The sequence below is a fragment of the Eumetopias jubatus genome, unplaced genomic scaffold, assembly GCF_037043125.1.
Source record: "Eumetopias jubatus isolate StellerSeaLion01/CBP00866 unplaced genomic scaffold, mEumJub1_p1.0 scaffold_5, whole genome shotgun sequence".
Taxonomy (NCBI): Eukaryota; Metazoa; Chordata; class Mammalia; order Carnivora; family Otariidae; genus Eumetopias; species Eumetopias jubatus.
In genome coordinates, this window is record NW_028274811.1 from 34,501,831 (window position 1) to 34,524,344 (window position 22,514).

Here is a 22,514-nt window from a genome sequence, read left to right on the forward strand (position 1 = left end):
GCAGGCAAAAGCGTCTTATATGCTATAAAAGCCTCTGACAAATGCTCATTATTTCCTTCTATTCTTCTCCTGGAACTTATCAAACACTTTATGGGCCCTGCAGGTATTTTTCTGCCTCCATTCTTCGTGGCTTTCTCTGGCCCACAAATCTCCTCTCCTCGGCTGCTATGCTCTGGGGAAGGCAGGGTAGCCCAGTGGTTAAAGAGGGAAGGGGGTGGGCCCAACCAGATTTGAATACTGACCCCACCTCTTCCTAGAGGGTGACCCAGGACAAGTCTCACCTCTCTAAGCCCTTCAGTTTCCTTCTGTGTAAAATGCGTGTAAACATAGAATTTAACTCATAAGGTTGGTTGTGAGGCCTAAATGAGTTTCTTAGGACTGTCCTGATTAAGTTTAAGAGAAGTCTACTGTGCTGTGGTTGTTATTTATTCTCTCTGGTGGGTGGGACTATACCTTGGCTGTTTGAGCAGCCTGAGGATCAAGGGAAAGAGACCCCCAGCACAGTTTTCATAGGCTTCCTTGTCTCCACACGCAGGAAGGGGCTAGATCAAGAAGCAGATCAGGTGTTCATTCATTCAGCAAGCAGCATTTGCGGGCCTCCTCTGTGCCAGGCTCTCCCGGAGCGGCAGTGACTAAGTTACAGTCACCATCCATTGGGAAGGCTCATGCCCCAGTGAGGAAGATGGTTATCATTCACTCATTCATCTCTTCATTCAGTTGTCAATTATCACCCATTCACCACGGTCTCCCAGAGCAGGTTTTATGCTGGGCTCTGGGGGCGCAGGGCTGGAGGCAAGACAGGGAGCCAGAGAGGCAGAGGTCCTTTGAGGTCTCTGCCTCTCCCAGGTATGTTTTCCCACCTCTGGTCACTTGGCCTCAGTCTCCCCACCTGGACGTCAGAAGGTCGCTTGAGCTGGTCCCCCACCACCTGGCCCACACCAACATTGCAGATTTCTGAGCCAGGATGGACAAATGCTGAGTGACACCCCCTTGGTGCTCCCAGCCCACGTGCTCACCCAGGGCTCGGGCACCAACTGCTCAGAGCTCATTAGCGGCCGCACAGTGGTCCCCGCATGTCACAGGCTCTTACAGTCTCCATTACCGAGGGCCCAAACTCCTCTGTATTTTTAGCCCACATCTGGAAGAGACGGCTGGCGTCTCCTACAGTTACACATGTCAGGTTCAGCGGTCTTGACAACTTCTCAGGCCTCTGGGCACCTGGACGTGGGGGCCCCGGATCGGCTCCTGGAAAGGAAGCTGGTGGGAGAGGCGAGGGGCGGGGCCAAGGGTCCTCCCCGCCCATATACACCCCCCCCGCCCCCCGCCGTTCTGGGACTCCGCCTCCCAGGGAGGTCCCCACACAGCCAGGTGCTCTGGGACCTACAAAGACAAACAGCTCTCTGGATGACACTGGGGTGAGGGTGGTGACGCTGACGTGGCAACAAGCCCCAGGCCAGTTGGCCATCCCCAAGGACCAGCCCCCAGCTCTGGCTGCAGACAGGTGGAGCAAAGCACACGGAAGCCCCCCAGCCGTGTGTTGTCGGCTGACATGGTCAGGACAGGCTTGTGTCTGTTTCAGGAGACTCAGCAAGCCCCAGCAGCCACCCAACCCTGCCAGGGGAGCCCCGGTTCCTCTGGCATCTGGCATCGGGTAAGAACTGCATCTCAAAGATGCTGGAATGCTGGAGAGAGGGCTCTGAGGTTAGTGGCCCCTGGTGGGCTTACCAGGAAAGGAGAGAAAGGCCACAGCTTGCCTGGGTGGAGTTGGAGGGACAATGTGGGAGGGAGTGGGGAGAGAGGAGGGGGGTCCCCAGGCTTGAGATGGGAATGGGGTGTGCTCCTGTCAGGAGCACCAGAGCCTGGATTCCAGGACGAGTAAAAGCCTCCATCAAGGACACAGCTTAAATTCTCTCTCTCCCAATAGTCATGTATCCTAAGATTTGCAATAAAATAAGGTGATAATAATGAACAGTTATTGCTCTGTTACTCTGAGCCAGGCAGTGTACTAAGTGCTCTCCTCCCATTTCCTGATTATCTTACTGATGCTTCACATTAAGGCAGGAACTATTATGTTATTCCCATCTTATAGATGAGGAGACTGAAGCTCAGAGGGACCAGGCAACTCACCTAAGTTCACGTGACTGGTAGGTGCCAGAGAGACAGAATTTCAATCCAGAATCCAGTCTCAGCCTCCACTATATATGTAGCCTCCAAATGATGTGAGTTCCCACTCATCAGTGACATTTTGCAGACCACGTAGAGGGAAGAACAGCGATGTGAGGTGTGACGTGAATGTTTTGGTTCTGCTGCCAGATCATGGTGCTGACAAATCCTCATTTTCCTCTGGGCCTCAGTGAGGGGCTGGATTGAGGTGGGGATGGATCCACGCCACACGGTGCATCTGTTCTGAGCTCCCACCTGGCTCTGACACGATGATTAATAACAAAACAACAATGATATTAGCAAACATTCATGAGCATTTACTCAGGCATATTACATGTGCTATTTTATTTAGTCCTCACACCTCCCCTGTGAGGTATTATTCTGAAACAGACAAGAGTGAAGCTCAGAAAGGCTGAGCAACCTGCCTCAAGCCGCACAGCTAATAAGAAATGGTCGGAATTTGAAATATGGTCTGCTCTTAACCACTCCCCTATACCACCAATCAGTGGGATTGGTCCTGCAGTGCCTAAATATTTTGAGAAGGAGGGGCTTCAGGTAGCTTTTGCCAGAGGTGGTGGGAGATGGGAGTGGAGCCTACATTATGCCCAGAAAGCACTCAGAGTTTCCTGTTACCAAGATGAAAGCAGCAGCTTCCTTACTTTCAGGCTCAGGGAACCCGCTTCTTTCCATCCCATTCCATTTCATCATCCACTTACCTCCAGGTGTTCTGAGACCTCCCAAACACAGGACAGCTTCTGAGAGAGGAGGGAGGGAGCCTGTGATACCTTTGCCCCATCTGGGTGGGACCTGGAGTGGCAATGGGGAGACACCTGGGACAGAGACCTGGGGAGGGCTGAGCTTTGCCACCATCTATGAATTGACCAGATATTTAGTGTGTGCTTACTCAGTGCTGGGCACCATTCCAGGGCAGGGTCGCCGTACGTACCTGTGCAGCACACAACCCTCTGAGGGCCCGCTTGTACTGTGGACACGGGTACCTGACACCTTCCTGGATACTGGGAATGCCCAACCCGGTCCCCAACCTCACAGAAGATGCAGTCCCATAGGGGTGACAGTCAAATGAACCAGGGATTACCTGGCAGTGTGGTGAGACAGCAGGAGCAAGAGCTGTGACAGCTTGCAGGAGAGGCCCCAAAACAACATTTGGGAAGTCAAAGAAGGCTTCCTGGAGGAAGTGACTTCTAAACCAAGACCTGAATGATAAATTGAAATGACTTACTTGGCAGGGAAAGAGTGTTCCAGGTAATGGAAGGCAACAAATGGCTAATTGTAATACAAGGTGACCCAGGCTATAATATTAATATGAACAAAGAGCATTGGGAGCCTTTATTTATTCAATAAATCAATTACTCATTAAAACAAACATTCATTAAGGAGATGGAAAACAGGGGCGCCTGGATGGCTCAGTCACGGTTGGGCATCTGCCTTCAGCTCAGGGCAGGATCCCAGGGTCCTGGGGTTGAGCCCCGCATCAGGGTCCCTGGAGGGGAGACTCACCTTGAACTGGGCCTTGAAGGATGAGTAAGAGTTTTCTGAGGGAAAAAGAGAGAAGCATCTGAAGAGAGAAAACCACATGAGCAAAGGCATAAGGTCCAAGATTTTTTTTAATTGAAGTATAATTAACATATAATGTTTTATTAGCTTCAGGTGTACAACATATTATTCGGTGCTCACCACAATAAGGGTAGTCGCCATCTGTCACTATATAGCATTATTACAATATTATTGACTCTATTCCCTATACTGTACTTTTCATCTCTGTGACTTATTTATTTTATAACTGGATGTTTGTACCTCCTAATCCCCTTCACCTATTTTACCCATCTCCCTAACCCCTCCCCTCTGGCTACCACCAGTCTACTGTCTGTATTGAAGAATCTGGTTTTTTGTTTGTTTTGTTTTTTAGATTCCACATATAAGTGAAATCATATGGTATTTGTCTTTCTCTGTCTTATTTCACTTAGCATTATACCCTGTAGGTCCATCTATGTTGTCACAAATGGCAAGATCTCCTTCTTTTTTATGACGAGTAATAGTCCATTGTGTGTGTGTATAAATATATATATTGTTAATTTTAGCCATTCTGACAGGTGTGAGGTGGTATCTCATCATGGTTTTGATTTGTATTTCCCTGATGATGAGTGATGTTGAGCATCTTTGCATATGTCTGTTGGCCATCTGGAGATCTTTTTTGGAAATATGTCTATTCATGTCTTTTGCTTGTTTCCTAACTGGATTATTTGTTTTCTGGGTGTTCAGTTTGATAAGTTCTTTATAGATGTTGGCGAGGCTGCAGAGAAAGGGGTACCCTCTTACACTGTTGGTGAGAATGCAGCCACTCTGGAAAACAGTATGAAATTTCCTCAAAAAGTTAAAAATAGAACTACCCTATGACCCAGCAATTGAACTACTAGGTATTTACCCAAAGGATACGAAAATACAAAAAGATTTGAAGGGGCACATGCACCCTGATGTTTATAGCAGCATTATCAACAATAGCTAAACTAAAGGGGCGCCTGGGTGGCTCAGTCAGTTGAGTGTCTGCCTTCAGCTCAGGTCATGATCTCAGGGTCCTGGGATTGAGCCCCGAATTGGACTACCTGCTTGGTGGGGAGTCTGCTTCTCCCTCTCCCTCTGACCCTCCCCCCTGCTTGTGCTCTCGCTCTCTCAAAAAAAAAAAAAAGGAAAGAAAGAAAGAAAAAGAAAACCAACAAAAACGATAGCTAAACTATGTAAAGAGCCCAAATGTCTGAAAATTGATGAATGGATAAAGAAGATGTGGTATATATATATATACTGGTATATTAGCCAGTATATACTGGTATATTAGCCATCAAAAAGTATGAAATCTTGCAATTTGCAATGACATGGTTGGAGCTAGAGTGTATTATGCTAAGCAAGATAAGTCAGAAAAAGACAAACACCATATAGATTTCATTCATATGTGGAATTTAAGAAACAAAACAGATGAACATATGGGAAGGAAAAAAAAAGAAAGGGAAGCAAACTATAAGAGACTCTTAAGTATAGAGAACAAACTGAGGATTGATGGAGGGAAGTGGGTGGGGGATGGGCTAAATGGGTGATGGGCATTAAGGAGGGCATTGTTATGATGAGCACTGGGTGTTATATATAAGTAATGAATCACTAAATTCTACTAGTGAAACCACTATTATACTATATGTCAACTAACTAGAATTTAAATAAAAATTTGAAACAAAGCAATTATATATATATATATACATTTTCTTCTTTCACGTATCAGTGGACACTTGGGTTGTTTCCATGTCTTGGCTCTTATAAATAATGATGCAATAAACACAGGAGTGTGTGGATCTTTTTGAATTAGTGTTTTTGTTTTCCTTGGGTTAATACTCAGTAGTGGGATTACTGGATCTTATAATATTTCTATTTTTAACTTTTTGAGGAATCTCCAGACTGTTTCCCATAGTGGTTGTGTCAGTTTGCATTCCCACCAACAGTTCACAAGCATTCTTTTTTTTTCTCCATCCTCACCAACACTTGTTATATTTTGTCTTTCTGATTCTAGTCCTTCTGACAGGTGTGGGGTGATATCTCATTGTGGTTTTGATTTGCATTTCCCTGATGACGAGTGATGTTGAGCATCTTTTCATGCGTCTGTTGGTCATCTGGATGTCTTTGAAAAAAATATCTATTCAGGTCCCCTGCCCATTTTTAAATCAAAATGTTTGGTATCTTTGGTGTTGAGTTGTATAAGTTCCTTATGTATTTCGGATATTAACCCTTTCTCAGATATGGCACTTGCATATATCTTCTCCCATTCAGTAGGTTACCTTTTCACTTGGTTGATGGTTTTCTTCACTTTTAATTTCTTTTCCTTTTTATTTTGGTGTGGTCCCAATAGATTATTTTTGCTTTTATTCCCTTGCCTGAGCAGACATATCTAAAAAAATGTTACTAAGGCCAAGGTCAGAGAGACTACTGCCTGTATTTTCTTTTAGGAGTTTTAGGGTTTCAGGTCTCACATTTAGGTCTTTAATCCATTTTGAGTTTATTTTGTGTATGATCTAAGTAAGTGGTCCAGTTTTCCCAGCATCATTTATTGAAGAGACTGTCTTTTTTTCCAATGTATATTCTTTTTTTTTTTTTTAAGATTTTATTTATTTATTTGACAGGGAGAGAGAGCCACAGAGCACAAGCAGGGAAACCGTAGAGGAAGTGGGAGAAGCAGGCTCCCCGCTGAGCAGGAAGCTGGATTCAGATTCCAGGCTCTATCCCAGGACCCTGGGAGCATAACCCGAGAGCCGAAGGCAGACATTTAACCGACTGAGCCACCTAGGCACCCCTACAATGTATTTTCTTGCCTCCTTTGTTGTAGATTAATTGACCCTAATAACGCGGGTTTGTCTTTGGGCTCTCTATTCTGTTCCATTGATCTATGTGTCTATTTTTGTGCCAGTATCATACTATTTTGATTACTACAACTTTGTAATATATCTTGAAACCTGGAATTACAACATCTCCAGCTTTGTTCTTCCTTCTGAAGACTGCTTTGGCTATTTGGGGTCTTTTGTGTTTCTATACAAATTTCTGTATTATTTGTTCTAGTTCCCTGAAAAATGATTTTGGTATTTTGATAAGGATTGCATTGAGTCTGTAAACTGTTTTGGGTAGTATGGACATTTTAACATGATTAATTCTTCCGTACAGTTGGAGATTTTGTAGAACATTGCCTCCATAAAGTGGAGGTCTAGGATACCTTCCCCAGGCTACCCGTGGTAGCTCCTTGTGTCTCAAACCTAACTTGATATTTATTGCTCATTTTTAACATGACTTCATCAGAGGTTCAGATAGGAATGTTAGATAGATGTATGCATAAGTGCAGGGATAAATGAATGGGTGGAAGAAGTAAGGTGTGCATGAATGAAGGAATATAAGAATGAATAATAATAGCAAACATGTATACAGTGCTTTCTATGCATCAGGCATTGTTCTAAGTGCTTTGTATTTATTAAGTCATTAAATCCTCACACAAGCCCAGGAGGCAGGTATTATCATATGCACTTTACAAATGAGAAAAATAAGGTATGCAAGGTTAAGTAATGCACCCAAGGCCACACAACTTGGGAGCTGGAGGGGGAGTCAGGGTTTAGACCAAAGCAGTCTGGCTCTAGAGGATGTTACAAACTGGGTCCCAGGAGCAAACGCTGGGAGTTAGGCAGTTCCTCATTCATCCAGATATCTCCCTTTCTTACTTCATGGTGGTTTCTTGGCTGAGCTTCCTCCTGCTGTGGAACAGACCTAGGTCTGGGTGGCCAGAGTCCATCTGGGTGCTGCCCTGGCTGGCTGTGAGAGGAAGTGAGGACAGGCTGCGGCTCCCAGCAGGCTAACTGAGGACGCAGGGCCTCTGGCCTTGTCCATCCGTCTGTCCGTCCGTGGAGAGCACCTCAGCTCTGGGAGCGAAGGTCTGATCACGGAGCAGGAAGCTGGAAGTTTGCCTTTCAAGTTGACTGTATTAGCATTTCAGGAGAGTCCCCCTTCCTATGAAGTACATTAAGGATTCACTCGGGCTGGTCTCTCACCCGGGCAGGCTCATCGTGAAGTGCCTCAGATTTCCTAGGAATCCTCTGAGACATTTTGACATTCTGATTGTCACTGCCAACGTGGGCTGCGAAGGAATTAATTGACATGGATGAAACCCTCAATTTCCAAGGGCTGTGTAATAAAATAAAGGTTATTGTATTATTACAGATTCCACCACTAATGAAAAAGGGCTAAAGACTGTAATCACAATATGGTATGCTTACTGGGGACTTACCTTGATTTCCACAGGCGACCATCCTAAACTGTAGGGAATAATAATTATAATAGTTATTATTTATAGAGAACTTTTGATATGTTAGGCACTTTACTAAATGATCTCGATTATGTATTCCCACAACAACCCTATGAAGGAGGTGCTCTTTTCATCTCCATTTTACAAGGGAGGAAACTGAGGCATAGAGAGGTGAGGTGAACATGGCCAATCAGCTGTAGAGTAGCAACAGACAACGTTGTGGGTAAAGCACATTCTAATTTCTTGGGGGTGAGGGAGAATTAAAATACTTGGGCAGGCAAGTGTAAGATATTGGCCAAGTATAGAGCATTCTGGGCGGTAGAGTGTTAGGAGTGTGTGTGCATGCTTTCCAGACTCTGGGAGAACCTCACTGCCTTTTCTCTCAGACCACAGAAATCCATCCATCCATCCACCTGTCCATCCATACAAAAGAGATCCATCCAGCCATTTATCTAACCATCACCCATCTACCCATCCTTCCATTTATCTGCCCATCAATTCACTCATCCATTTATCCATCATCCATCCATCCATTCATTCATTTAGTCATATATTCACTTATTTATTCAAATCATGGTGTCCCTGACTGCCCTTCCCAAGCACCTGTCATGAAGGTGGGTGTTCTTCTCCTCTACAGGGGGTCCCTGCTATGACCAATGCAACAGGCAGGGGAGAAGGGACAGCATGAGGAGCCAGGAGATGCAGTACCAGCTCCATAACCTGTTAAGTCTCTTCAACTTTCTCATCCCCAGTCTCCCTGAATGTAAAACGGGGATAATATCTACAGGCTATTGTGAATTTAAAGCAAACAAATATGTGACACGCTTTGGAAATAGAAAAGTGTTGCACGAATTCTTGTCGCCATCATTACCATCACTAGTGCGGCGTGTACCCTCACCTACAACGTCCTTGAGTTTGAGAAGTCGGCATCTTTAAAATGATCCATTTCTGATTTTGTATTACAAGAGTTCCATAAAATTTACAAATACGAAATTACTTACATTATGCACTTACCCAGTTTTATAATAATCAGACTTAGTCCATGTCCTCTGGGGCTACAGGAAGTATTGGGGAATAAGAACTGGAAACGACTTAGTAATAAGGAGCACCTGATGAAATGTAGGCCTGTCGTTCCTGGCTTCATCAATAGAGCTCTTGGTTATAAGGAGAGAAAAAAAGTGTACTATAAGGAATATGTGCCTGAAAATCCAGGAAATGATGAACTATCATGTTTCAAGATCATTAGGAACTGCAGTAAACACAGACCTCGTATCAGTTGGCTTACATTAAGTTACGCTGCAGTAACAAACAATCCCCAAATCTTAGAGGCCTATGACAAATGTTTATTTCTCCCTTATGTTACATATCTCTCATGGGCTAGGTGCAGCTCTGCTCTGTGTCTTCTTCACTTGGAAGCCCAGGCCGACAAAAGAGCACACTGGGTCTTAAAACTTCCCTTCGCATCTTATTGGCCAAAGCAAATCCTATGCCAAGCCTGACATCAACGGGAAGTGTATTCCTCCTTTAGAAAGGGCACCCAGGATGTCTGGGTGGCTCAGTCGTTAAGCGTCTGCCTTTGGCTCAGGTCATGATCAGGGGGTCCTGGGATCGAGTTCCACGTCGGGCTCCCTGCTCGGCGGGAAGCCTGCTTCTCCCTCTGCCTGCCGTACCCCCTGCTTGTGCTCTCCTTCTCTCTGACAAATAAATAGGTAGAATCTTTAAAAAAAAAACAAAACCCACAAATAGGCACCCAAAAGAGAGAGGACAAATATTTTGAAGAATAATACAATTATTCTGGGGCGCCTGGGTGGCTCAGTCAGTTAAGCATCTGCCTTTGGCTCAGGTCATGATCCCAGGGTCCTGGGATCGAGCCCCACATTGGGATCCCTGCTCAGTGGGAAGCCTGCTTCTCCCTCTGCTGCTCCCCCTGCTTGTGCTCTCTCTCTCTCAAATAAATAAATAAAATCTTTAAAAAAAATACAACTTTCCATACCTTGTAACTGAGCTAGAAGGTCATTTGAACCTCCAGGTGGCTTGTCAGGAGGGGCCCTTGCAAGAGGAGGTGGTAGCTCAGGCAGCCCAGCCTCTCTCTCTATGTCCCTCTTGCCTTGTCACCACCCACTGACTCGACACCTTCTCCATGTCTTCTGGCTTCTGCTTTTCTCTGTCTTGAGGGTCCCGTTTCTTCATGACGTTGGCTTCCCCTTCATGGTGCCTTTGCCCTCTTCCTCCCTTATCACCTTTCTCCTTCTGATCCTGCCATGAATTAGTCAGAACTCTTTAGGTTTGAGTGCTGGAGACCCAAACCCAATTAGTTTAAGAAAAATAATAACAATGGAAATAAGAAAGGAATTTATTGGCTGGTATAACTGAAAAATCAAAACTAGACTAGAACTGCCTTTCGGCATGGCTGGACTTGCAGGCCTCCATGACGTCCTTGCCATCTGTCATCTGTCTTTCCTCACTGTTAATTCTATCTTTGAACATGCTCTCCAGACATGGTGACGATGCTGCTGGTGGTCCTGTCATCGCCAATCTAATCTAATCTAATCTTCTTCTAACGTGGTAGAAGTTTTGAGCTGGCCATACAACCTCCCTTGCAACTAGGTGTGGTTTGGGACGAAATTCTGGCTAATGCGATATAAGCAAAAGTGATATCTATTAACTTCTGGGTTGTTCTCTTACAAGGAAAGCCCATGTTCCCTCTTCCACTTTTCCTGGCTGGCTGGAATGTGGTCTTGTGTTACGGCGAGGGAACGGCCAGGGGGCAGGGCAGCAAGACAGAGGAGCCAGGGCTCCTAAGGATTTTCGTGGAGCAGAACTACTGCATCCACTTGGGCTTTTATGTGAGAAAGAGATAAACTTTTGTCCCGTTGAAGCTACTGCTCTATGAGTCTCTTTGCTACAGTAGCCAGACCAAAACCTTAATTAATTCGTTTCCCCCTCTTAAACCCATCACTGTCGTCAGGGAATAAAATCTGCTGACTGGCCAGACCTAGGATTGGGGCTATATCCCTGAATGTGGGGGTGGAACTGGATCACTTTAACTCAAGAGTTGCCCCCTAAGGAGTATGGGGATGCTGTCACCAGAAAACGTGAAATGAGGCTATACAGGCAAAAACAGCACACGTCCATCATAGTCCTTACGCCTGTCTCTTTCGATTCCCTGAAGAGAAAATTTGATTGACCCGAGTCACCTTTTTCCTCCTACCAGGCCCCAGCAGAGGTTCCTGGCCTGTGGATCATCTACCGCATTCCTGGTAGTGTTCTAATCAGCTGTGGCTATGGAGATGGGACCCCCACTACTGGCCCTTTGGTTGCCTTGGTGGGCAGAAGGGGCAGTGTGATGCCCATGTCTTCAGCGCCCTCTGTCTGCTTGCTATAGCGGGTGCGGTTCAGGAGGAGGACTGGGTTCTCCGGGCCTGGGGAACAGACCAGCGGAAACGTGGGGGCTGGCTACAGTCTCTGTATCTATGTTCTCTATCCCAGCCTCCAAAATTGGCCTCTGCCAAATGACACAAGGATCCTAGTTGGGGCATTTTCACTGTGCCAAAGGCAAGAGTTCTGACTAATTCATGGCAGGATCAGAAGGAGAAAGGTGATAAGGGAGGAAGAGGGCAAAGGCACCATGAAGGGGAAGCCGACGTCATGAAGAAACGGGACCCTCAAGACGGAGAATTTATTGCAAACACTCAATGAGGATGGACCGGAGTGCTTGTTAATTCCAAACTCCAATAAATGTCGATAAATAATGCTATTAAAATGTATTATTGTTCTGATACTTTGTTAGAGCCTCTTTCTTCTTACTTTTTCCCCACGTAACATTTGCTTTAAAAGGCCCCAGCCAAAAGCCAATGCCAGTAAAACTGCACCTAGTCTCCCAGAACATCTTCATTTATGAAACACTCAAAGATTCAGCCCTTGGGAAAAGCCTCGGAGATATTCCACTCTTTTGTAAACTTCGCAAAATCTGTAGTTCTCGTGGTAGAGGCCTAACTGCATGTTGAATTTGAAATTTTGAAGTTTCAATTGCCTAAAAATATTGTAACTGCTTCTCAAACAGGAAAATTGCATTTAAAATTTCCTCTGTGTTTAACCTCAGACTGGCAAGAGATAGTCTTCAAATTTCCCCAGTAAATCAAAATCACTTTAGGATTGAGATTGCATGTGGATAGTTCATACCTCGAGAAAAAGAAAATCTTCGGGAACAAAAACAGTCATACATTCTGTGCTGGGCCTACAATGTGGAGAAATAGATGATCATTTTATTCTATAATCCATAGCATGAAGGATTTAGGGCAGAGACAAGGAAGACATCCTTGCATATGAGGTTCAGTCACATCTGAACTGTTATGAAGGGAAATTGCAGTGTCCTGCACTCAATTTTCTGAGAGCCAGCCTCCTGCAAAATTGTATGATCCCTTTGGCACTTTCCACGTCAAAATTCTCTTCCTCCCTGCAGAAGCTCCAGTGCTTCAAACCACCTCTTCTCATCAGTCAGTCTTATAACTCATTCAAACTAAAGTGTGATTGTTTGCATCTTAAAGGAGACTCAAAGGAACGAATCAACACTGGTGAAATTCTAGGCTGTTAGATGGAGGATTGAATGGGAGTCTTTCTTGTCCACACATAAAATGGGTTTTACAGTGGCAAATACATCCGCTTTCCTTTCTCCTGCCCCCTCTCCCTCCTTTCCTTCCATCTGTTCAACAAATTTCTCTGGGGTGCCTGCCCTGTTTCATTGTCTATGCTCAACGTGGAAGTCCTGAAATGGGAGCTTCCTACAACAAAGGGAAGTGGGTCCAAGAAATAATAATCATAATTGTATAACTGCAATTACCATTTATGGAATGAGTGCTTACTACATGCTGGGGACCATGCTAGGAGCTTTTTATGGATAGCACTTCATCTTCATGACAACCCAGTGAGGTAGGTGGTATTATTCCCTCTTCACAGACAAGAAAACAGAGGCACCATTTTTTGGTCTATGGTCCCATATATTACGTGTGGTACTGGAATATCAATGCAGGCAATCCTGACGTCAGAGCTTTTTGCTCCAGGTGAGATCAGGTTAGGAGGAGCATATAGGGTGGGCTTCAAGGCCACCACGTCCCTAGTGTGCTCTGGGCTACCTGAGGGGTTGCCTTGAGGGACAGCAAGAAGGGCCAGGTTCTCGAAGAGTGTATGTGAGTGCTGGCGGGAGAGTCCCGGTGGGGCACCCAGTTCTCTTTGTTGGCCACCATCCAAAGGATGCCCTCACCCCATGAGCAGACACCAGAAGCTGGCTGTGTCCCAGGCATGACTCTGGTCAGGAAGAGAGGATCTTTTGTGAGCTGCTGACCTGGTCTCTGTTAATGCCAATTAGCGTTCCTCTCTGCTTGGAGCTGCAGGGCCAGCAGGTTTCTGTGATCCTGATGGCTAGAGGTTTTGGCCTAGAAATGATCAGGATGTGGGACAGAAGTTAGAGTCTGAGGGCGAGACTGTGTCATTGAAAGGAAAGGAAATGGGGTTTCACAGAAGCTCCTGGGGCCCGACAGCCATGAGGTGGTCTGGGGCCAGATGAAGAGGAAGAGGAGAGAAGGTGACATCTAGGACTGCCTCCACCCCATGCTCACCAATCGCCTTGTCTAGGCCGTGCCTTGGGAAACTGGTTCTCTAGAGAGGAGGAGAAGGTAGACAGTGGGCTCTGACATTCCTAGGCTTGTGGGGGGCTCTGGGGGAATCTAGGAGCTTGGCTCTCCAGGGTTACAGGTACCCTGCTCCTCCATAAAGCAAATGCAGAATTTTGGCCTCAGATTCCCCCTACCCTGCTATTGTTTCCTGCACGAGGGCTGCGTCAAGTGTCACTGCTGAGCAAGCAGCCACCTATGATGCCCGGGAGCCAGCGAGTGTTCATCTCTTCCCTGGCTCCAGCTCCACGTGGTGGCCCAGATGCTCCCTAGTGACTGACCCAGGTGGCCCCAGGAAACGGTTTTCCAGAAAGCTATCCTGCAGGTTTAAGAAAACCACTTCACCTTCCAAACGCAGAGCCTGCCTTTCTCTTTCCTCCTCTCCACCAGGGCTCTTTCTGCGCAGCATATGAAGGGACAGAGTGTCTATGGTAAAAAGGTGCTCAGGCCAGATTTCCTATCCTTGAACCCCTAGCTCCTCTCCTCTTTCTGGCAGTCTCAACTCTTTTTCTAGTGACTTCTCCTGTGACAACTACTACTTCCGGTTCCATGTCCCTAGGAAATGGACAATTTCAAAGTGAGAGAGGGGGGCTGTCAGGTAATAGGAGCCCCGTATTTGCTTCTCAAGCCCAAGACTCAGCCCTTCTCTGTCCCTGCAGTGTGAGAGAATAAACTCTCACTTCTCCCAGTACCAAAAGGAAGAGCTCACTCTCTCTCCAGCCTCCCTGGTGAGCGCAGGCCCTGCGGCCCCCCTTCCTTGCTGCGCCTCTTATGCCTGCCTGGCCTGTCCCTTAGGAGACGTGGTGCCGGGGCTCAGGACCTGGGAGGAAGCTTTGTGAGGCTTTCTCTCTCCCCCTTGGCCATCGGTGGGTGGCTGACAGGGGCTGCTTTGCCAACGAAGGTATCCCTGAAGCTTTCTGCCAGCTTGTCACTAACCTCTCCCAGGGAAGGAGTGGGTGGAGGGACCCGTCATTCAGCCTGACCCTGTTCTTCCAGCAGATGTTGCTGCTACCCACAGCTTCTGAGGGAAGAGAGGAGCCCTGCCAGGGACTGCCCCATGTTCTCATGGCTTGAGGTACACAGTTAGCATAACCCTGCCTGCCTCCAGCTCCCTGAAGCCCGGGTCACAGGACTCAGGAGAAATGACTCCCTGCACCTGGTCCGAAGAGACCGATGGTGCCATGAGAAGCTAGAGATCCTTAGCCTGGCATTGGTAGCCTCGGCGTCCAGATCTCCCCTCAATGTCCCAGCTACTAGCATGGGTTCCTCCCCTCAGATGCATCCTAGGAGCAGGCCCCTGGGCCTTTACACATGCTATCTTTTCTCCTCTCTCCCCTCTCTGTCTAAATCCTACCCACACAGGAGGGCCAAGCTCAGCCTTCACCTCCCCGCCCAGGGAGCCTCCCTTGACTACTCCAGCCCACAAGATTGCCTTCCTCTGAGCCTCCGTAGCTCACAAAATAGAACTAAATACTATAGTATCTCTCATCATATATTAGTCTTGTTTTTCCAATTAGCCTGTCAGTCTCTTGAGGATAGGACACCATAGGTGACCCTTTTTTGCCTCTCCCAGTGCACTCAGAGAAGGGATGGACTTTTCTGGAACTCAGCCATGATTGGCTGGCTAATTAGAACTTGCTGGACTGCGTTCAAGGCCTGGATTTGTATGGGTATATAGTTTTCATGTGTCTGTGTATACGCTTGTTTTGCATGTTTGTACACATATGTACAGTATGTGTTTATGAATATGAATATGATTAACATTTGTGCCATGTATATAAATGGTTTAACTCATTCAACAAGCATATATTGAGACCTTGTCACAACTGAGCACTATCCCAGGTGCTAGATTTACAGTGGTGAGTAAAGGAATAGACTGCCCAGCCCCTCAGAGCTGGGAAGAGAGACCATTAAAGAAGCAATAACAATAATAGGAGCTAAGTGCTGTGATGAGTGGGCGGGGCACATGGCAGAGTACTTTAGCCAGTCTACGGAGAAGGTCAGGGAAGGACTCATAGACAAAGGAAAAATTGGGCGGTGGCTGGCTGGCTTAGTGGAGTGTATGACTGTTGATCTCAGGGTTGTGAGTTATAGCCCCATGTTGAATGTATAGCTTATGTAAAAATAAAATCTTAGAAAAAGGAAAAAAGGAAATACTTGGCTAAGAGTCTGTTGAGCATTCAATTGTGTCCCCCAAAAAGATATGTTCAGGTCCTAATCCCCAGTTCCTGTGAATATGACCTTATTTGGGAATAGAATCTTTGTTGACATCATCAAGTTAAGATGAGGTCATACTGGATTAGGGTGGGCCCTAATTCAATGACTAGTGTCCTTATAAGAAGAGGGAAATTTGGACACACACATGGGAAGAAGGCCAGATGACTACAGAGACAGAGATTGAGGTGATGTCTCTACAAGTCAAGGGATGTCAAGGGTTGTAACCGCCAGAAGCGAAGAGAGTCATGGAACAGATTTTCTCTCTGAGCCCCCCAAAAGGAACCAGCCCTGGTGACATCTGGATTTAGGACTTCTGGCCTCCAGAACTGTTGAGAGAATAAGTTTCTGTTGTTATAAGCCACCCAGTTTGTGGCACTTTGTTATGGCAGCCCTAGGAAAGCCCTAATACAGAGGCTTACTAGGCTAACTAGGAATCTGCCAGTGAGGAAAAGGAGGGAAGAGAGTCTCTGTCACGGTGAGCAGCCTACAGAGAGAGCATAGCAGAGAGAAATAGAAAGTTAATAGGGCTGGAATGGTCTCTAGGAGGTGGGAATGGGAGTTACATGTTAGAGCATGAATGTGTATACATGTGCCTTGCATGATGTGATTGTGTGTATGTGAACAGTTTGTGTATTCATGTATATGCTTTTTGGAGTTTTGCATTTTTCATCGTGTTTATGATTTACATGTTTCTGCATCGTTTGTGTGTGTCTTGATCTGTGTGTATGTGGTTTGCATGCCAGTGCATGTATATGGTCTGCAGGTGTGCATTGAACCCAAAGCAGGGGGTTTGTGCCCAGTCTCATGAAGTTTTGAAGCCAGGCAGAGCCCAGCTTCCTTGTCTATGTGGTTGGTGCTCACTGTAGATGGCAAAATCCTGGGCAGACCGTGTAATGACTCAGGTAGACACCCGGAGCTCAGTGTTTCAAGATGACCAGGCAGAAAGGACTGTGCCTGGTCTGCCTCAGTGAGCAGGAGGCGTGTGTGGACAGAACTGTGGAGTCCTTAATGTTTGAGAGTTGGAGGTGGCCTTGGAGATGGTCAGATTTCTCTTACCCCTTAGCCCAACCCCACTGGTGCTGCTCCTGTGGAGTCCCCAAAACTCCGCCCATAAAACATGGCCAAATCCCCACCTGCCTGGAACCCCAAGTCGTGGGCAAGGATTGCTACCGAGGGCAGCAGTCAGGGGAAGGGCCACCCTCATTCCAGGCCTTCCTGATAGGACATACAAAACGTATATATATGCATCTTCCTGGGGAGAGGGTGCCTGGCTTTCATCGTGGCCAGAGGGTCTGTGACCCAGGAAATCTATGAACCACTTCTCTAGTCTAGGCTGACATTGAGGGAGGGAGTGTGTGCATGGTATGTGCAGGTGTGTGCAAGCATGCGGAACTCTCAACCTGCTTCCTCTCTGAGAATATGGTTGGATCAGGATGTCAAGTGCAGCCTCGGGCCCTGCCAGCTGGTGCCATGGTCAGTTTGCAGGGGGCTGTCCTTGACAGGGCTGGTAGAACAGACGGAGCCAGTGTTAAGGACAGGATGGGAGGGATGGAGGCTGGTGCTTTCTGGAGGAAGCTTGTAACCTAAGGAAGCTCCTCAAGGTGAGCTACCTGACTCCCCAGCCCTTACGTGGTTCACATTCAGGACGAAGTCTTGGAGGTGCAGCAGGGTGGTTGTATGGCTGGGGATGGGAGGAAAGGGTGCACAGGGAGAATTGCAAAGGTTCTTTTGAAGGAACTGGAGCTGTGCAGGACCTGAGTCAGTACCCTCTGGATTCCTGCAGCACTAGCTTTCTCTGCCTGCTGCCAGCCTGCCCTTTGTTTTTTATTTTTTTTTAAGATTTTATTTATCTGTTTGAGAGAGAGAGAGAGAGTGAGAGAGAGAGCACAAGCCCAAGGGAGAGGGAGAAGCAGGCTGCCCGCTGAGCAGGGAGCCCAACACAGGGCTTGATCCCAGAACCCTGGGATCATGACCTGAGCTGAAGGCAGACGCTTAACCGACTGAGCCACCCAGGCGCCCCCCAGCCTGCCCTATGTTAATGCTTCCGGGTAGGGTGAAGATGCTGACCCACAGGTAAAACTGAGGATATTGTTGGGCAACAAAAGTTTCTGAGAAGCTGGATGAGCAGGAGAGCTTCTCATGGATAACGAAGTATGCTGATCCCTAAAAGAGGGAGGGAAGAGGCTCTCCCAAGGCTCAGGGCTCAGGGCTGGGGGTGGAGCAGAGGCACGGTGGCTGTGCTCCTGCCATCAGGCTCAGCTGGTGGGAAGAGAAGGAGGCACAGCCTCCCCCCCCCACAGCCCTGCCCAGCCAAACTCTTCCTCCTGTGGGCTCCCCAAACATTCCTGGATTGGGGATTTGCCTGAGGCTGTTCTCTGAGACCTCTCCCAAGCCCCTTTCCTCTGCTGCCCCACTGTCTTCCCGTCCCTGCCCGGCGCCTGCCTGTACCCACCGTCACAACCCCCACCTTGCTTTGCTGCCTCCCCACACCCCTGTTGTAGCAGACAGGACTTCACTGCTAATACTGTGTTGAGAACCCTCTGGCTCCCAGACATGATGGCTCCCTTGCTCCTTCTCCTCCCTCTAAAGAACTTTCTATAAGCAATTAATTAACTTCATCACATCCTTTCTGTGGAGCCCAGTGCAAGGAGGGAGGGAAGGAAGAGAAGCGCCTTGTCCCTTGAGGACAGTCAAGTGGACAAATGGCTACCCAGGCTGCTGGGTGATTCTCTCTCCAAGCTGCCATTCCCTCCCCACTCTGGAGCTGGATGCAGTGTGAGCCCAGCTCCTGGAAGGAGTGGGGGTCACCCCGGCTGCTCTTGGCCCTGGCTTCATCTCCAAACTGCCCAATAAGACCTTTGTCATTTGCTCCCTCCAGTTGCTCCCACCACCAGTTGCTTTTTCTCATTCCTCCTCAGGCAACTTCTGGGGTCAAAGATTAAGCATAAAGCACTTGGGGAGGAATGCAGATGAGTGGAGAGGAACACCACATTGGGTGGCACTGATGACCTTTCTCCTGGATGCTCTGCCTGCCTTACTGGTACAGCGAAGGACATGGAAATGTCCTCCGCTGTTTCATGCAGTTTCTGCATGAAAATATGCCCAGGCATCCTGGCTACTCCAAGGACAGCCTATGGCCCCTGCAGAGTCCCTGCAGTCTGATCTCTTATCACCCAAGGGGCGGGACCCCCAGTAAGCTCTGGATGCACATAATGGGCACAGCCGCAGAGAGATGGGGCCCAAGGCTAGGGCCCAGAGGAAAGACAGAGTAGGAGAGACACGGTGTGGGACATTAATTGTGCACCTACTGACACCAGGTCCTGAACTAGACACACTGTGCATGTTAGCTCATGTCATCCTCTGACTCCCCGGGAAGTTCTTAAGGAAACTAAGGTTTAATAATGCAGGAATTTGGCCCAAGATCACACAGTGAATGAGTTGTGAAACCAGAACTCAACCAAGACTTTCATTATATGAGCAGAACTTAAAAATGTAAATCACATAATGTCATCCCCTGCCTAAATTTCTCCCATGGTTTCCCAGGGCCTTCCACAGGAAAACTTTCTCCTTTCCTTGGCTGAGAAGACCCTGCACCCCTGACCTCACCTCTCCCCGCCCCCATCACTTCCCCTGAACCTACTACAGGCCTCTTTCTCTTCCTCTAGCAGAGGTGCCCTTTCTCCTCCCAAGGCTCTTGCACTTGCTGTCCCCGTTTGGGACACCTTCCTTCCGAATCTTCACGGGGTGGCTCCTTCTCGTTCTTCAGGCCAAATGCCACCTCCCTGGAGAGGCTTTCCTTGACTTCCCCGGGCAACTGTGGCCTGCCTCCTTCCCTCTCTAGCCCCTCATTGCAATTTCTATTCTTTACACCACTTAGTATCTGAAGTTATTTATATGTTAACTTGTTCCTTGTGTGTTGTCCACTAGAACATAAGCTCCTTTGGAGTGTTCACCATTGTATCCCCAGGGTCTGGTGCTTAGTAAGTGCTCAATAAATGTTTGATGGACAAATGACCTCAGAAAATCTTTCCTGGGCCCCAGGGAGGTAACTAGAGGAGTAAGGGGGCACACTGGGCAGAGAACTTGGCTGCTGGTTTGCACACTACATGGGGGACTGATCCCTGAGGCTCTCTCTGTCTGTCCATGAGATGACCTGGCCTGCCTTTCTGCATAGGAAGTATGTATAGACACATTTTCTCAGATTTTGCGTGAAGCGAGGTGGAAGAGACAAGGCTGCCTGGCATCTCCGGACCAGAGCTGGGCACCCTTAAGCTCCCTGCATGCTCCCAGCCTTTCCTGATCTTGGCTGAGGTTTGCGACTGCTCAGGAGCCCACCCAGTCACGGTCACGCCAGGGGGTTGTGGCCAGCATTGCCTGGCCGGGAGGGAGAGACTGCTACCTGATCTTTTGCATTCGCTGACATTCTTGGCTTTGGCATTTACAACCTCAGGGTTTTATTCCGAAGAGGCCTTTTGCATTTGATGTAAATATTATGGTGATGAGAGGCGACATGGAGAATACCCTATAGGAAATGTAATTCCGCCCTCACCAGGCTGGAAGCCTCTCCCTGCTGCCGCTTTGGGTGGTTATGGAGGGGATTGATTCCTCCTAGTTCCTGGGTTAACCCAGAAGGGCCCCCTCCACTCACAGGCGGCAGGGTCCGGTGGTAGTGCATTAGTTATTTTTCCAATTTGCAGAGGCACTTTCACCCATCAATGTGCGAAGCAATCGGGGTGAGTCTGGAATGGGCTCGTGTTGCATCCATTCTCTGGGTGGGGGAATGGCCCATTCTCGGGGAGGCTTTAGAGAGGTGGGGTTGGGGGGTCCATGCCAGTAATGGCACTGAAGTTCCCAAAAGTCAGCTGCTCTCTTAATCACTTTGTCAGTGAGTCTCAGTTAACCACACATCCCCCAGCAGGGTTTAGTCTTGGATCTATGCTCCTCTCTACTCTCTGTAGCACTGGGCGCCCGCTCCAGCTGTGATGGCCCTTGGTGCCATAGTCCTACTCTCTTCTCAAACTCTCAGGGAAGTGATATTTATAATCCCCATGCACACTCCCTGGTGGGGAGCTAGGACTGGAGTGCTGTCCCCAAATGGCTTGCAAGATGGAAGAGAGACATGGCACCTCTACACTGATGTCTCTCTGATAGGTTGTGTGACCAGGGACAAGTGATTGGATCTCTCCGAGCTTTGGTTTCCACATCCTTCAGATGAGGAAAATTCTATCTATGACGTAGATCCGAAGAGAGAGTGCACGTAAGGGGCCCTGCCCAGTGCTTGCCATGAAGTGAGTGCTCAGGAAATGTGGGCAGTTCTCATTAGGTACAGAGGGTATGGTGAGGGATAGGGCGACCAAGGGCCAGCTGCCAGCCTGGAAGTCCAGAATTTACGGCTTATCTTCCTAGGTGTTCTTTGAACCTTGTATCTATAGTGAACCGTCACTCAATTAATAAACACTGGTGATTTGGATGTGTAGTGAGTGCTTTCATCATCATCAGTAAGCCAATATAACTTAGAGTTCAAATTCTGCAGTCAGAGAAACCGTTCGAATCCTAGCTTGGCCTCTAGATACTGGACTTTATAAAGTTTTGTTTTCTTCATGTATAGAAGTGAGTACTAGGGGCGCCTGGGTGGTTCAGTTGGTTAAGCGTCGGCCTTCGGCTCAGGTCATGATCTCAGGGTCCTGGGATCAAGCCAAGGTCGGGCTCCTTGCTCAGCAGGGAGTCTGCTTCTCCCTCTCCCTCTGCCCCTCCCCCTGCTCGCATGCGTGTGCACTCTCTCTCTCAAATAAATAAATAAAATCTTTTTTAAAAAAAGAAGAAGAAGGGCGCCTGGGTGGCTCAGTTGGTTAAGCGACTGCCTTTGGCTCAGGTCATGATCCTGGAGTCCCGGGATCGAGTCCCGCATCGGGCTCCCTGCTCAGCAGGGAGTCTGCTTCTCCCTCTGACCCTCTTGGATCTCGTGCTTTCTCTCTCTCTCTATCTCATTCTCTCTCTCAAATAAATAAATAAATAAATCTTTAAAAAAATAAATAAAAAATAAAAAAATAAAAAATAAAAAATAAAAAAAGAAGAAGAAGAAGGGAGTGCTAATAGAACCATGTCAGATGTGAAGATTGCAGGACAGCGTTTGGCATATAGCAAGCCCCTTGTGAATGTGCCCTGGGGTGCGATGGGAAAGCCTCCAGAGTTGAGATCAGAGGCCTGGGTTTAATCTCCGTCCACCTCCTATTTACTGTCTTACCTTGGGCCAATCACTTCACCATGGAGTCTCTATTTCCCAACCAGAGCAAGGGGGATAATGTCAGTTGGTTTTCGATTGCCATAAAAAAATCTTAGCATTTGCCATACGATGGAGGAAGGATGCTCCGCGTGTGTCTGGAGAGTGAGTGAAGGATGGGGGAGATTTTAGGATGTGGATTCAGAGAACTTGGATCCCAGGTTTATCACTTACTTTCAGTGCGCTTTGGGACAAATGACTTCACCTCTTTGAACTTAAAGGAAGGAAAATTTCTTCTTCTACCCTCAAGGTCTTGGGGCTAAGGATTAAATTTACATGAGACACATTAACAGGAGGAAAAAACCCCAAAGTTTAATTATGTGTGCATGGAGGCCCAATAATGAAA